Here is a 12,522-nt window from a genome sequence, read left to right on the forward strand (position 1 = left end):
GAAACCAAGGTAGCCGAGCTGGCCCGATTATTAAGGGCGAACTCAGCCAACGGCAAAAAGGACACCCAATCATCCTGGTCTGCAGAAACAAAACATCTCAGATATGTTTCCAAGGTCTGATTGGTTCGTTCGGTCTGGCCATTAGTCTGAGGATGGAAAGCCGAGGAAAAGGATAGGTCAATGCCCATCCTACCACAAAAGGCTCGCCAGAACCTTGAAACAAACTGGGAACCTCTGTCAGAAACAATATTCTCAGGAATGCCATGCAACCGAACCACATGCTGAAAGAACAAAGGTACCAAATCAGAGGAGGAAGGCAATTTAGCCAAGGGCACCAGATGGACCATTTTAGAAAAGCGATCACAGACCACCCAAATGACTGACATCTTTTGAGAAACGGGAAGGTCAGAAATGAAATCCATCGAAATATGTGTCCAAGGCCTCTTTGGGACCGGCAAGGGCAAAAGCAACCCACTGGCACGAGAACAGCAGGGCTTAGCCCTAGCACAAATCCCACAGGACTGCACAAAAGTACGTACATCCCGTGACAGAGATGGCCACCAGAAGGATCTAGCCACTAACTCTCTGGTACCAAAGATTCCAGGATGACCAGCCAACACCGAACAATGAAGTTCAGAGATAAGTTTATTAGTCCACCTATCAGGGACGAACAGTTTCTCTGCTGGACAACAATCAGGTTTATTCGCCTGAAATTTTTGCAGCACCGGCCGCAAATCAGGGGAGATGGCAGACACAATGACTCCTTCCTTGAGGATACCCGCTGGCTCAGATAAACCCGGAGAGTCGGGCACAAAACTCCTAGACAGAGCATCCGCCTTCACATTTTTAGAGCCCGGAAGGTACGAAATCACAAAGTCGAAGCGGGCAAAAAATAACGACCAACGGGCCTGTCTAGGATTCAAGCGCTTGGCAGACTCGAGATAAGTCAAGTTCTTATGATCAGTCAATACCACCACGCGATGCTTAGCTCCTTCAAGCCAATGACGCCACTCCTCGAATGCCCACTTCATGGCCAGCAACTCTCGATTGCCCACATCATAATTACGCTCAGCGGGCGAAAACTTCCTGGAAAAGAAAGCACATGGTTTCATCACTGAGCAATCAGAACCTCTCTGTGACAAAACCGCCCCTGCTCCAATCTCAGAAGCATCAACCTCGACCTGGAACGGAAGAGAAACATCTGGCTGACACAACACAGGGGCAGAACAAAAACGACGCTTCAACTCCTGAAAAGCTTCCACAGCAGCAGAAGACCAATTAATCAAATCAGCACCATTCTTGGTCAAATCGGTCAATGGTTTGGCAATGCTAGAAAAATTACAGATGGAGCGACGATAAAAATTAGCAAAGCCCAGGAACTTTTGCAGACTTTTCAGAGATGTCGGCTGAATACAATCCTGGATGGCTTGGACCTTAACTGGATCCATCTCGATAGTAGAAGGGGTAAAGATGAACCCCAAAAATGAAACTTTCTGCACACCGAAGAGACACTTTGATCCCTTCACAAACAAAGAGTTAGCACGCAGGACCTGAAAAACCATTCTGACCTGCTTCACATGAGACTCCCAATCATCTGAGAAGATCAAAATGTCATCCAAGTAAACAATCAGGAATTTATCCAGATACTCACGGAAGATGTCATGCATAAAAGACTGAAACACAGATGGAGCATTGGCAAGTCCGAACGGCATCACTAGATACTCAAAATGACCCTCGGGCGTATTGAATGCAGTTTTCCATTCATCTCCTTGCCTGATTCTCACCAGATTATACGCACCACGAAGATCTATCTTAGTGAACCAACTAGCCCCCTTAATCCGAGCAAACAAGTCAGATAACAATGGCAAGGGATACTGAAATTTAACAGTGATCTTATTAAGAAGGCGGTAATCAATACACGGTCTCAGCGAACCATCCTTCTTGGCTACAAAGAAGAACCCTGCTCCCAGTGGTGATGACGATGGGCGAATATGTCCCTTCTCCAGGGATTCCTTCACATAACTGCGCATAGCGGCGTGTTCGGGCACGGATAAATTAAATAATCGACCTTTAGGGAATTTACTACCAGGAATCAAATTGATAGCACAATCACAATCCCTATGCGGAGGTAGAGCATCGGACTTGGGCTCTTCAAATACATCCTGATAATCAGACAAGAACTCTGGGACCTCAGAAGGGGTGGATGACGAAATCGACAAAAATGGAACATCACCATGTACCCCCTGACAACCCCAGCTGGATACCGACATGGAATTCCAATCCAATACTGGATTATGGGTTTGTAGCCATGGCAACCCCAACACGACCACATCATGCAGATTATGCAACACCAGAAAGCGAATAACTTCCTGATGTGCAGGAGCCATGCACATGGTCAGCTGGGCCCAGTATTGAGGTTTATTCTTGGCCAAAGGTGTAGCATCAATTCCTCTCAATGGAATAGGACACCGCAAAGGCTCCAAGAAAAACCCACAACGTTTAGCATAATCCAAATCCATCAGATTCAGGGCAGCGCCCGAATCCACAAACGCCATGACAGAAAACGACGACAAAGAGCATATCAAGGTAATGGACAGAAGGAATTTGGACTGTACAGTACCTATGACGGCAGACCTAGCGGACCGCTTAGTGCGCTTAGGACAATCAGAAATAGCATGAGTGGAATCACCACAGTAGAAACACAGACCATTCAGACGTCTGTATTCCTGCCGTTCAACTCTAGTCATAGTCCTATCGCACTGCATAGGCTCAGGTTTAACCTCAGGCAGTACCGCCAAATGGTGCACAGATTTACGCTCGCGCAAGCGTCGACCGATCTGAATGGCCAAAGACAAAGACTCATTCAAACCAGCAGGCATAGGAAATCCCACCATGACATCCTTAAGAGCCTCAGAGAGACCCTTTCTGAACAAAGCTGCCAGCGCAGATTCATTCCACTGAGTGAGTACTGACCATTTCCTAAATTTCTGACAATATACTTCTATATCATCCTGACCCTGGCACAAAGCCAGCAAATTTTTCTGAGCCTGATCCACTGAATTAGGCTCATCGTACAGCAATCCGAGCGCCAGGAAAAACGCATCGACACTACTCAATGCAGGGTCTCCTGGCGCAAGAGAAAATGCCCAGTCTTGAGGGTCGCCGCGCAAAAAAGAAATAATAATCAAAACCTGTTGAATAGGATTACCAGAAGAATGAGGTTTCAAGGCCAGAAATAGCTTACAATTATTTTTGAAACTTAGAAACTTAGTTCTATCTCCAAAAAACAAATCAGGAATAGGAATTCTTGGTTCTAACATAGATTTCTGATCAATAGTATGTTGAATTTTTTGTACATTTATAACGAGATTATCCATTGAAGAGCACAGACCCTGAATATCCATGTCCACACCTGTGTCCAGAATCACCCACATGTCTAGGGGAAAAAAAAAAAGTGAACACAGAGCAGAAAGAAAAAAAAAAAAAAAAATGATGTCAGAACTTTTTCTTTCCCTCTATTGAGAATCATTAGTTTGGCTCCTTGTACTGTTATGTTTGCTAATGACAGGTGTTATGAAGGCAATCCAGAAACACAGTGTGCTTAGCGATCAGAGCGCACACAGTGATCTGACAAATACCCAAAAATCCAAGAACGAGCTCTGAGACGTGGAAACTCTGTAGACTGCACACCTGATCCTATCCTAAACACAACTAAAAGCGGCTGTGGATTGCGCCTAACAACTACCTAGGCAACTCGGCACAGCCTAAGAAACTAGCTAGCCTGAAGATAGAAAAATAGGCCTGACTTGCCCCAGAGAAATTCCCCAAAGGAAAAGGCAGCCCCCCACATATAATGACTGTGAGTAAGATGAAAAGACAAAACGTAGGGATGAAATAGATTCAGCAAAGTGGGGCCCGATATTCTAGGACAGAGCGAGGACAGTAAAGCGAACTTTGCAGTCTACAAAAAACCCTAAAGCAAAACCACGCAAAGGGGGCAAAAAAAAAACCGCCGTGCCGTTAGTTGCGTCTCAGAGCTTCCAGCAAAACAAAAGACAAGCTGGACAGAAAAAAAGCAACAAAAAAGCAAAAAGCACTTAGCTATACAGAGCAGCAGGTCACAGGAACAATCAGGAGAAGCTCAGATCCAACACTGAAACATTGACAAGGAGCAAGGATAGCAGCATCAGGCGGAGTTAAGTAATGAAGCAGTTAACGAGCTCACCAGAACACCTGAGGGAGGAAGCTCAGAAGCTGCAGTACCACTTGTGACCACAGGAGTGAATTCAGCCACAGAATTCACAACAGTCCCCCATGTTAAATATAGGGGCGCATGACGCATGCGTCGCCGCTGCGTCGCCCGACGCAAACACGCAAAACGCTAATGTGAACGTAGCCTTAAAAGGTAACTTCAAATCTCAGAGAGACAGAAAATCTTGTGAGTATAAACTTATGACAACCTTTGACACACTCAGTGCAGTAATGAATGTGTTGCATGGATTTATGTCTTTCTATATCAACTAAGGAATGTGCTCCTTAGACCATTTGGGGCATCACAACCATGGACCAGACCTCACAGGACAATAAAACTTTCAGACTCCTTATCGATGAACTGTTCCAATATTTACAACCAGAACTGTTTTTTCCCACGTCCAACTCTGATAATTCTGCTTCACGTCACTTGTCTTATCCATTGCATTATTCTTTTATCCTCTTATGCATAAATATGTGACTCTTCAGATTCTGTGTTATTATATGCCTGATGAAGAGACCTGAGTAGTCTCGAAAGCTTGCAATTTATTACTATCTTTTCAGATAGCCATTAAATGCTTTCAACCACTGAGGACTCTCAAATTTTAATAGCATTGCCATAGACTTGTGTGTGCGCAGACTGATTTCCCAACTGGTCTACAATAAAATGGCACCTTGGGCGGCGCAGTCGCAGGTTTTTCTAAATTATTTAATTGAGACCAGATATCAATCTCCTGATGCCCCACTCACAGCAATGAAGGCAATGCCAGTGCAATTTCAACAGACTGCGGTGGGTCATTAAAAGTCTGGGGTCCGACGGAGGGGCCAGGGCAGGAGAGAACCCAGTGCACAGTGCTGCCCCTGTGCACACACACACCATAAAGTCGATTTCTTCACTTGCCAAAGGACCATAAAGGTCTGAAACATGTTGCATGGGAGCGCAGTGGATTAATTCTTTTCTGCATTTTTAATTTTTGTGCTGTTGGGTTCAACTATTTTTTGTGTCGTTATCCTATACTATTGGATCAATAAAGCAAGTCTTTTAAGAAGATGTGAGTGCCGGCTATCGTTTGGACTGTTGCTATTCCTGGAGTGCCGTGTACCCGGACAGGTGAGTTGATTGCTCCTGTTTCACATAAAACAGATTTCTTCAATAAAAGCATCAATGTAATCAGTATTACAGCGCCATTATATCCATTTTGTTACTTTATATTGCAAAATCGAACTGACAGATTCTCGTTAAATGAGCCCTAGTTTATCGTGCCTTCCCCTACTAATGGTAAGTTTTTATGTACAATCAGGGGGTCTCTGCGAGTTTCAAGCAAGTGATTGACAATGTGTTCAATAACCAGCAGCAACTTAGTGCATGACAGTAAATAACGCTCATTTACATTCCATAAAAACAGGTAGCGAATAGCGGCACAGTGCTTCTGATTGATACACATATTAAAGACTCAGCAGTGACAATACCAGGAATATGGAACATATATTAAGGCAGGATCAAATGGAGGACTTGACAGTCGCATTATAATGCAAATTAGACTGCAGTACTATGAATTAAGAAGTAATAGAAGAATTATGAAGTGCTTCGAGTTATACATTTACGTGTATGAAAATGTAGTTAAATTATGTAGAATCCAAAATTATTGCAGTAAGTTAGTTATTGTTTTCATTGCACTCTGTAAGTAATCAGTTGGACATTTCTGTCCCTGGAAATCACAGTAATCTATACAAAATTCTATTAAGGCAAAATATTGGAGATTTCGTAATGTGGTCACTCACAAAACGTCATTTATGGTGACAACCATGAACCATCCACCACCGATTGTCTCAGTTATATCAGTGTAGGTTACACATAAGGGCACACAGGGTTTATTTCTCAGGCAAGTTACCAGGACACAAAAATGATCACACTTGCTGGATATTCACAAAATAGAGTATAACTTGCTGATCGCACAGGGTCCGACCACTGGGCCCCCAGGTACTCAAGAAGGGGGTTATAGAACTCTGAGAATTGGTCTCTGCCGCCCTGTCTTGAATAGAGCGGAGCTGCGCATGCTCAAATGTGATGAATGAGAAAAAAAGGAATATGGTAGAAATAATTTTTGTTAAAGGAGATGTAGGCCTCATTCAGACCGAGTTTGATCAGATTTTCATCAGCGTGTCATCAGAATTTCATCAGTGTTTGACATCCGAGCGTAGGCCGATCTTCACAGTCTGATAGAATGGAGAGGGTGGAGAATCTTTTTTTTTCTCTCCACCTCTGAGAAAAACTGAGGTGGAGTCTGATCAGAATAACTGAACCGTTTTTCTCGCATGGAGAGAAAACGGTTGTGTACAAAACGGTCTTTTGTGCATATACCCTTCTTATGTAAACCGCCGTCCCATAGCATATAGGGAGTTCTCTTGTTATGTTCCCTTATTCTATGGCACACCCTCTTGCTATGTATAGTGTCGTCCCTTATTACGTGGTATCCTCTTTTATGTTCAGTGTTGTACATAAGAAAAAAAATTAATGCGGTGCGGCCTCTGTTTGTCACTTTCCGTCTTCAGATGTGCACTGTTTGTTTATCATGTGACCTATCACATCACCTCCCAAAAATACTATGCAACATGTCATATGATAGATCGGGTGCTGGGTGGCCAAAATACTCTAAACTGCCCAGGGTCCTGGCTACCCTTAATCCGCCTCTGAGTACTATCAGTGTTTTTTTTAACACGTATGCAATCATTTGGACATGACTTCTTTGAAAATGGAAAACTCCATTAACCCCCTTCTGACCTCGGACGGGATAGTACGTCCGAGGTCAGATCCCCTGCTTTGATGCGGGCTCCGGCGGTGAGCCCGCATCAAAGCCGGGACATGTCAGCTGTTTTGAACAGCTGACATGTGCCCGTAATAGACGTGGGCAGAATCGCAATCTACCCGCACCTATTAACTAGTTAAATGCCGCTGATCGGGGTCGGCGATGCATCAGGATGGTAACCATAGAGGTCCTAGAGACCTCTATGGTTACTGATCGCCGGTGGCTGTGAGCGCCACCTTGTGGTCGGCGCTCACAGCACACCTCCATTTCTGCTACATAGCAGCAATCAGCAGATCGCTGCTATGTAGCAGAGGCGATCGAGTTGTGCCTGCTTCTAGCCTCCCATGGAGGCTATTAAAGCATGGCAAAAGTTAAAATAAAAAGTTAAAAAAAATGTGAAAAAAATAAAAAAAATATTCATGGAAAACTCCATTAACCCCCTTCTGACCTCGGACGGGATAGTACGTCCGAGGTCAGATCCCCTGCTTTGATGCGGGCTCCGGCGGTGAGCCCGCATCAAAGCCGGGACTCCTGTTCTCTCCTGGTTCTCCTCCTATCTCTCTGACCGATCCTTCACTGTATGTTTTGCTGGTTCCTCCTCCTCTCACCTTCCCCTTACTGTTGGGGTTCCTCAAGGATCAGTCCTAGGCCCCCTACTCTTCTCGTTGTATACTGCCCCTATTGGACAAACAATCAGTAGATTTGGCTTCCAGTACCATCTCTATGCTGACGACACCCAATTATACACTTCTGCTCCCGATATCACACCGACCTTTTTAGAAAACACCAGTGATTGTCTTACCGCTGTCTCTAACATCATGTCCTCCCTCTATCTGAAACTAAACCTGTCAAAAACTGAACTCCTCGTGTTCTCTCCCTCTACTAACCTACCTTTGCCTGACATTGCCATCTCCGTGTGCGGTTCCACCATTACTCCAAAGCAACATGCCCGCTGCCTTGGGGTCATCCTTGATTCTGACCTTTCATTAACCCCCTACATCCGATCACTGGCTCGCTCTTCTTACCTGCATCTCAAAAACATTTCTAGAATTCGCCCTTTTCTTAATTTCGACTCTGCAAAAACTCTGACTGTTTCACTTATTCATTCTCGTCTGGACTATTGTAACTCTCTACTAATCGGTCTCCCTCTTGCAAAACTCTCCCCGCTCCAATCTGTCCTGAATGCTGCAGCCAGGATCATATTCCTCACCAACCGTTACACCGATGCCTCTACCCTGTGCCAGTCATTACACTGGCTACCCATCCACTCCAGAATCCAGTACAAAACTACTACCCTCATCCACAAAGCACTCCATGGCTCAGCACCACCCTACATCTCCTCCCTGGTATCAGTCTACCACCCTACCCGTGCCCTCCGCTCCGCTAATGACCTCAGGTTAGCATCCTCAATAATCAGAACCTCCCACTCCCGTCTCCAAGACTTTACACGTGCTGCGCCGATTCTTTGGAATGCACTACCTAGGTTAATACGATTAATCCCCAATCCCCACAGTTTTAAGCGTGCCCTAAAAACTCATTTGTTCAGACTGGCCTACCGCCTCAATGCATTAACCTAACGATCCCTGTGTGGCCTATTTATAATAAAAAAAAAAAAAAAAAAGGTTCCTCGCATCATGTTCTCATACACTTTATGCAGTATTAGCCCTCTGTGTCTGTACTGCTACATACTTAGGCAGGTAACTGGTTCATGCAGCTTTACATGAACACCTGAGCCTTACACTATAGCTGGTCCGAATAACTAAAGCAATTGTTACCATCCACCTCTCGTGTCTCCCCTTTTCCCCATAGTTTGTAAGCTTGCGAGCAGCAGGGCCCTCACTCCTCCTGGTATCTGTTTTGAACTGTATTTCTGTTATGCTGTAATGTCTATTGTCTGTACAAGTCCCCTCTATAATTTGTAAAGCGCTGCGGAATATGTTGGCGCTATATAAATAAAATTATTATTATTATTATTATTATTATTATTATTATTATTATTAAAAAAAATATAAAAGTTTAAATCACCCCCCTTTCGCCCCAATCAAAATAAATCAATTAAAAAAAAAATCAAATCTACACATATTTGGTATCGCCGCGCTCAGAATCGCTCGATCTATCAATTAAAAAAAAGCATTAACCTGATCGCTAAACGGCGTAGTGAGAAAAAAATTCAAAACGCCAGAATTACGTTTTTTAGGTCGCCGCGACATTGCATTAAAATGCAATAACGGGCGATCAAAAGAACGTATCTGCACCAAAATGCTATCATTAAAAACGTCATCTCGGCACACAAAAAATAAGCCCTCAACCGACCCCAGATCACGAAAAATGGAGACGCTACGAGTATCGGAAAATGGCGCAATTTTTTTTTTTTTTAGCAAAGTTTGGAATTTTTTTTCACCACTTAGATAAAAAATAACCTAGTCATGTTAGGTGTCTATGACCTCGTACTGACCTGGAGAATCATAATGGGAGGTCAGTTTTAGCATTTAGTGAACCTAGCAAAAAAGCCAAACAAAAAACAAGTGTGGGATTGCACTTTTTTTGCAATTTCACCGCACTTGGATTTTTTTTCCCGTTTTCTAGTACATGGCATGCTAAAACCAATGATGTCGTTCAAAAGTACAACTCGTCCCGCAAAAAATAAGCCCTCACATGGCCAAATTGACGGAAAAATAAAAACGTTATGGCTCTGGGAAGGAGGGGAGTGAAAAACGAACATGGAAAAACGAAAAATCCCAAGGTCATGAAGGGGTTAAGAAGGAGGTGAAAAATAATGCCACAAACAACATATAAGTAATATGTAAACTTTTTAATTATTCCATCCAGTGGAAATATTAGAAAATCGGTGACTGGTAGAAATGAGGAGACCCGTGGAAGTTCGGACTCAGGTACCCAACCAGAACTTTATTCCAAAGTTCGGGTAGGGTACCAGAACTATATCTGAATTTGAACCAGAACCCAAACTTTCTCTGTCTCCCCAACGGACTTTCCCTGAAATTCTGAACATTGCAATGGATTTCCGGGAGAAGTACGCGTTCGGCATTTAACACCGGACACTAACTGTCGAACAACGAACTTTTAACTTTCGCTCATCTCTAGTGACTGGGAATCTAGGACTGCTGAATTATTGGTACATACTCAAATACAAGAAATGAGGTACCACTGAGAAGTTGCAGAGCTGTGAACATTATTAGGCCTCAATTCACACATCTGTGTTTAAGCATGTACAGTGGCATGTATAAGTTTTGGCTCCTCTGGTCAAAATTACTGTTATTGTAAACAGTTAAGCAAGCTGAAGATGAAATGATCTCTAAAAGGCCTAAAGTTAAAGATGACACATTTCTTTTGTATTTTAGGAAAAAAAATATTGTCATCTTTTACATTTGAACCCCTTTACCCCCGAGGGTGGTTTGCACGTTAATGACCGGGCCAATTTTTACATTTCTGACCACTGTCAGTTTATGAGGTAATAACTCTGGAACGCTTCAACGGATTCCGGTGATTCTGAGACAGTTTTTTTTAATGATATATTGTACTTTATGATAGTTGTACAATTTCTTAGACATGACTTGCATTTACTTGTGAAAAAACGGCAATTTGGACAATTTTTCAACTTTCCAACTTTGAATTTTCATGCCCTTAAATCACAGAGATATGTCACACAAAATAGTTAATAAATAACATTTCCCACATGTCTACTTTACATCAGCACAATTTTGTAACCCCAAATTTTTTTTGTTATGAAGATATAAGGGTTAAAAGTTGACCAGCGACTTCTCTTTTTTCCAACACACAATTTACAAAACCATTTTTTTGGGACCACTTCACATTTGAAGTCACTTTGAGAGGTCTATATAATAGAAGATACCCAAAAGTGACACCATTCTAAAAACTGCACCCATCAAGGTGCTCAAAACTCTTCAGGTGCTTCACAGGAATTTTTGGAATGTGGAAAATAAAATGAACATTTAACCTATTTTCATAAAACAATGTACTTCAGATCCAATTTTTTATATTTTGACAAGGATAACAGTAAAAAATGGACCACAAAATTTGTTGTGTAAATTCTCTTCAGCATGTCAATACCCCATATGAGGGAGAAAACCACTGTTTGGGCACACGGCAGGGATTGGAAGGGAATTAGCGCCATTTGACTTTTTGAATGCAAATTTCATGGAACAATTGGCGGATGCCATGTTACGTTTCGAGAGCCGCTGATGTGTCTAAACAGTGAATATCCACCATAAGTGACAATTTTAGAAACTAGACTCCTCGAGGAACTAATCTAGATGCGTTATGAGCACATTGAACCCTGAGGTGCTTCACAGAAGTTTATAACGTTGAGCCGTAAAAATAATGCAAAAAAAAATCCCCACAAATATGTTGTTAGGTTTCGTGTTCCCGCTGCTGCACAGGGGGAATCCCAAACCATGTCCCCTGCGGTCTCCCATTCTTCCCCAGCCGCAGAGATGTCGGTCCCAGCGTCTGGCTTAGGGCTCCTACTCACTTGCGCGAGTCTCGCACGGCAATACCCCGGCACTGCACCTGGCACAGAGGAGCGCAGTGTGCGGCTGCATGTATTCCTATGCGGCCGCACGCTCCGATCTGAGTGCCGGGTGCAGAGCCGGGTTTTAAACATGCGAGACTCATCTGAGTTGCTCGCAAGTGAGTAGGAGCCCCCAAGCTGATTCTGTGCATCTGGTTATCGCTGCTGCCCCAGGTTCAGCTTTTGTAACCAGCACTGATCAGCGGCGAGCAGACGTTCCAGGGACTAAGTCCTGCTTTTCGTCTACTGAGCAAGCCCGTGGGATGACCTCTCATTGGAGGTCGGAGGTCGCATGCTGAGGTCCTGTAGTGGCTCTGAATGGACCACTAGGAAGGTCCCGGAAGGCTACATCAATTAAAGGCTTGCATGGCCGCTCGGTCATGCACTAGTTTAAAACTGAACTTATGTGTGGATGTGTGATTGTTCTGGTGAAAGCTTCTAATCATTACCCTCCCTAGCGTTGTTGCATGTACTTGGGTGATTGAGCTAACTAGCGCCAGACTGTGCCATCCAGCACTAGGCATGAGTATACTGAGTATACTGCATCATATCAAGCAGCGACCGTCAGTGTGACGCCGTGCACAATTAGTGTGCTTTCCAGACCCTAGTCAGGGTGGTTAGTGGTGTCAGCCAGAGCGGCGCTGCGTGCACGTAGTGCACTAAATCTTTAGCATAGTCTCTCCCTGGCACCACAGTTGTGGAGCCGAGCGCTTGTGTGTCTAGAGGTACTCTAACCCTGGGTCCTTGGGGTAGAGTCCTTTGACTATACACTAGCGCTCACTTTGCCTAGCTCTGTGAGCTTTAACATTTATATTCCTGGGTGGTGCGGTTCTGTGAAGCAACAGAGTCTGCTTCTGTTTACACCAGGTGACGATAACCCGCGTGTGTTCATCTATTATACCGCCATATAGTGTC

This window comes from Ranitomeya imitator, chromosome 1, assembly GCF_032444005.1.
Source record: "Ranitomeya imitator isolate aRanImi1 chromosome 1, aRanImi1.pri, whole genome shotgun sequence".
NCBI classification, from domain to species: Eukaryota; Metazoa; Chordata; class Amphibia; order Anura; family Dendrobatidae; genus Ranitomeya; species Ranitomeya imitator.